The 5,325-nt window shown below is 46.1% G+C and overlaps 1 long non-coding RNA gene across 1 annotated transcript; it reads left to right on the top strand.

Annotated features, from left to right (window-relative positions):
* The first annotated feature begins 3,882 nt into the window (after nucleotides 1-3,882).
* Nucleotides 3,883-4,911, top strand: LOC143820447 (uncharacterized). Its single transcript, XR_013225356.1, has 2 exons — nucleotides 3,883-4,328; nucleotides 4,482-4,911. It is a non-coding gene; the product is annotated as an uncharacterized LOC143820447 (long non-coding RNA).
* The last annotated feature ends 414 nt before the right edge of the window (nucleotides 4,912-5,325 follow it).

A 5,325-nucleotide genomic window follows, 5' to 3' on the forward strand; every position in this document is an offset into this window, starting at 1 on the left:
GACTCCGCCCCTTTAGCATTATAATCCCACCAACTCCTGGCTCCATCCCCAAAGTCTCTAGGTAGGACTGACAACTCTATTTACATAATGGAGCCAGATCAAGCGGATTAGTATTATTTATTATTTCAAATTGAATGGATTTCAAAAATTTAAACTTTATATGTATATTGGGTTTTTTTTTTTACTTGTCTGAGCTTCCCTGAGCCTTCGAGGAAGGGCAGCATATCAAGAGAAAAAAACGACTGGGTGATTTATGGCAATGCTGGAAGGGGTGGCATACAAATCGAAGAATGAAATGAATGAAAGAAAGCAGATATAGAATTAATTTTCGTTTCAATTTTAAGAAGTAAGCTTGGTATAAATTGATACATTGGGTGTGTAGGTTACAGTTTGCAATCTGGTTGACTGGTTTTCCCCTCCTACCAAAAATGCTTTTATTCTGTTGTATGTGCTTTGATGGAGAGTTCCAGTGAGCTCAAAAGCTTGCACAATGTTCTGTGCATTATACATCGACTTTGGTTACTGCAAACCTCTGCCTCAGAAGCGTCACCGACAGCTGGGGACAGGGCCACGACAGTAAACCGATTTCCTCTTAAAGGAATCATCCGATGATTTGAAGAGTATCAAGAAAGAGCAGCTGTAGAACCTGAATGGTCCATCTTCATGGTTGAGCCCAGAACCACTCATGTTCTGAATTTTAAATCCTAGCTTGGGATCACTTTCTCGTCAAGGACTCTGGCTGAGAGTTTTTTGAAATGTAGTCATGAGTAGACAAGGGTGGGTGGGTGGCTTTAAATTCCCCCCATCTTTTAGAAATCATTGTCTAGCAGACCTCATTCTGCCCATAATCATGGCAACCCCCTCCAAGCAGTCTAACCTGGGTCTCATGAACCTGCAGTGTGAATCATATAAGGCGGCTTCACAGATTTCCACCAAACCCGAGGGAGCTGAAACCCCACTGCAGCTCATGCAGCCCGAAACAGACCCATCACACAACTGCCCTTCATTTTCTTTCCAACATCCTTGAAAAGATTTGAACACTGTCAACAATCCCAGCAGAAGTGATAGAAGGCATTTTTTCCCCATTCTCTAGCGGCAGAGCTGGATCGCTGGGTATTTGTTTTGCTGTAAATGGCCGTTTAATGAAGAAATATAGTGCTTCACATTTGGCTAACTACAAACAGCAGCCTGCCCGGTAACTTAAAACTTTCAAAGGATGAAACTGGGGATGGGGGGGAAAAAAAGGTCTTCGGAAACTATTTCCTGTGTACCTTCGAGGGTCTTATCAAACCTGCATCTCTCATTTGTATTTACTTTTTTGTCCTACTTAAGAACACTTGTGGTACTGACAAAGTCATCAATAAGGGGCACACATGAAAGGAGGGATGAAAAATAAGCTGTCTAAAAGAGCGCGGCCCGGCAGGAAACTTATTAGCATTTATTGCATGGTTTCAGGTTACAAGTGGCTACTTTGAAAGGGCAGGATTTATATGAGCAGCCCAGAATAGCCCGGCTGCAGAAGCAATGCTCGAGCCACTTGGAAGTCGAAGCGGGGACTCTTATGTAGACTACGAACGTCCCAATTTATATTTCCAAGCTGCTTGAGCAGAGCTTCTGCTAGACAGCTTGAAAAGGACCACAGAAGAACCAGCTAGTTGACTCTAAGGCAGGGGTAGTCAAACTGCGGCCCTCCAGATGTCCATGGACGACAATTCCCATGAGCCCCTGGGCTCATGGGAATTGTCGTCCATGGACATCTGGAGGGCCGCAGTTTGACTACCCCTGCTCAAAGGCAACGTTTCAAATGGGTAGCCGTGTTGGTCTGAAGGATCACAACAGAATCAGAGTCCAATAGCACCTTTAAGACCAACAAAGATTTATTCAAGGCGTGAGCTTCCGAGTGCAAGCACTCTTCCTCAGACATAGTCTGCTTGCACTCGAAAGCTCAAGCCTTGAATAAATCTGTGTTGGTCTTAAAGGTGCTACTGGACTCTGACTCTAAGATTGGCAACTCATCAGTGTGATCAATCCAGGACATGGGCTTCCCTAAATGGATTCGATGCATCTAAAACAGTGGTCGGCAACCTGCGGGCTGCGGCCCGGTGCCGAGCCACGAAGGCCATGGCGCTGGGCCGCGGCCTGGCGCCGGGCCGTGTCTCCCTCTCCCCGCCCCCCCGCAACAAAAAACTTCCCAGGCCATAAGCTTGCGGCCCGGGAAGCTTCTTACTGCGGGATGGCGGGGAAAGGGAATCAGGGCCACGCCGCACACTGCGCATGCACGGCCGAAATCGCACATGCACGACACTTGCATGCGCAATGCACGGGCGGGGCAGTTGCCCTGCCAGTCCCCAGCCTCAGAAAGGTTGGGGACCACTGATCTAGAAGACTTCTGAGTTGCACTAGACTGCTACTGATGTGAACTTGAAGGGGGGGGGGAGAGAAGAAACTTTGGGAGTTTTTTCATTTTTTTCCCCTTGCAGTACAAATACATAATATGTGTTTGTGCATGTGTGTGTATGAGCACCACTGCAGGCAAATACAGCCGATCAGCAAGGCACAAAGGTATCAAGAGATGAAGATCAGAGCTCTCTTTGAATAGGATAGCGGCATGAGCCAAACTTTAGCAGCTCCCCGTGCGTCTGGGCGATTCTTTTGAAATGTTATTTCACGTGCCGTGCTCATTGCTCGAGTTGTTGCCGTTTTTGTTATACTCTTAAATCCCGCCCTTCCCTCATCGGCTCAAGGCAGGTAACGTCAGAAATTAAAAACATCTGTTTTCAATAAATTACAATGTTAAAAACATTAATCAAATACATTTAGTTTAGGTTTTAAAATTAAGTTAAAAAGCAGCCTCCTCATTGTAACTAGAATGCACGAACAACATTCATAGAATCACAATCATAGAATCATAGAATAATAAAGTTGGAAGGGATCTCCTGGGTTATCTAGTCCAGTGGTCCCCAACCACCGGGACGCGGCTCCTTCTCCCCGTTCCCCGCCGCAGTAAGAAACTTCCCAGGCCGCAAGCAAATCGGCCGCAAAAGCGGCCAATTAGCTTCTGGCCCGGCAAGCTTCGTTTTGTGGGAAGGGGGGAGAGGGAAGCAGGGAAGTGCAGCGCATGTGCGTTTGTGGCCACACATGGTGCAAATGTGCACGTGTGGACCTGCCGCACATGCGAATTATGCATGCACTGCCGCGCATGAATGGCATGCGCGGCCGCACGGTCACCCTCCCCACCACCGCCGGTCCGCAGCCTTGGAAAGGTTGCGGACCACTGATCTAGTCCAGCTCCCTGCACTATGCAGGACACTCACATCCCAATCGCTCATCTACTGTAACCTGCCACCCCCTTGAGCCTTCACAGAATCAGCAATTCATTGATGCAGAAGTTAAAGGGTTCATTGATGCAATTCATTGATGCAGAAGACTATATTTGTTTCTGCGGAATTCTAGATTTGCACATGTGACTTCAGGAGTTCTGGGATCTATGGCTCAGCAGAATGAAAGAAGCCATGACAGTATAAAAACAGCACATGTAATTTTGCTCGAGAGGGCATTTTACGCCTCTTGACTACATCTTTTCAGACTTAAGGATGTTGCTGTGGGCCAAACGAACCAATACACGATTGGGGTGGGGGTTATTTTCCAAACCTGCTGGGACACTTCCTGTCAGTTTGCCTAATTATCATAGTATTTAAGTTACCAAAACAATGAAGTTTATTTCTACAGGAGCCGTTGTAAATAGAATATGAATTTTCTTGCCACGACGTCAGTCCAACCTACAAGGGCCAGCCGTGCTTGGGCCTCGCACATGTGATGCACATGGCTGAGATTTTGTTCTATGACATCATGAGCTCAAAATACACACCACAGCACAAAGAGACGATGCAATAGTGGAGAAAGCGCTACAGCTCTGGCCTCTTAAAACAGCCCAAGAGAGATCTAACAGGGACATGGAAATGTAAACTTTTAAAGAGAGAGTTTGGTGGGGGAATCCAAAGAGAGGTCACAGAGAAGAGCAGGTGGAGGTCATATAGAGCAGTGCTACATTGCCCTCCAGTGGGCAAGGACCGTCCGTATGAGGAGTTATCAAAGTGCAGCGGACGACGGGAAGTTCAGGCTATTCTGACAGCCACAGATAGAGAGGAATGGCTGGCAATTCCGCTCCACAACATAGATGTTAGATCAATTAAGCAGCACCTCATAGAACATGGGTTGGCTTCGTAATCTGCAAATCATTCTCAATAAAAACAGGAAAGGAGCCTTTAAACCAGGGTCATCTGGAACGGCTTTTCCGATGTCTTATTCTTATGCTTTCGTTGAGTTAGGCAGGGGTAGTCAAACTGCGGCCCTCCAGATGTCCATGGTCTGCAATTCCCAGGAGCCCTTGCCAGCATTCGCCAGCGAATGCTGGCAAGGGCTCCTGGGAATTGTAGTCCATGGACATCTGGAGGGCCGCAGTTTGACTACCCCTGAGTTAGTGCGATGAAATGGTCCTCGGCAGAAAGGCTAGCCTGGAAAGAAAATATCCTGTTCCACTCCAAAGGTACTCACAATCTTTTCAGATCCTTTAAAAAGAAAAAAAACCTTCACACCTTCTTAATCGAAGAAGTTTTGTTCAGACACTACTTTTTTTTTTTATAACACAAATGCCTTGGCTTTTTGAGATTCGAGACATTTGTGTACAGCCAGGGTCCAGGTTTGGGAGGAAACAGAAACGTCCAAGAATATGAACATCCAAACTGTCTAGGATTACTACATCCAACTCTACAAGGCCTGTAATTTGGAACCATCTCACAGGCAACATTACAGTGCGTCTGGAACCGAGGACTCCAAATGTTGGCAGTTCTTTAGCATAATTTTAGAAATTCTTGAGGATACGTTAAAATAAACACATAACCTAACAATTAAGGTTCTCCATTTCTAAGTTTGATTTGTGCAAAAAAAACCCAAAAACCCAATGTGGTTATTAGTACAATTAAAGTTATTATGAAAAGAAGAATTTTATCAGTCCAAAACAAGATTTTAATTTAAAGGAAGAATTGGTTCTTATATGCTGCATTTCTCTATACCAAGGAGTCTCAAAGCAGCTTACAGTCACCTTCCCTTTCCTCTCCCCACAACAGACACCCTTTGAGGTAGAAGAAGAGGAAGAGTTGGTTCTTATCTGTCGCTTTTTTCTACCAGAAGGAGTCTCAAAGTGGCTTACAGTCACCTTCCCTTTCCTCTCCCCACAACAGACACCCTGTGAGGGAGGGGAGGCTGAGAGAGCCCTGAGATTCCTGCTCGAACAGCTTTCTCAGTGCTGTGGCGAGCCCAAGGTCA

Source organism: Paroedura picta, chromosome 1 (assembly GCF_049243985.1).
Source record: "Paroedura picta isolate Pp20150507F chromosome 1, Ppicta_v3.0, whole genome shotgun sequence".
NCBI lineage: Eukaryota > Metazoa > Chordata > Lepidosauria > Squamata > Gekkonidae > Paroedura > Paroedura picta.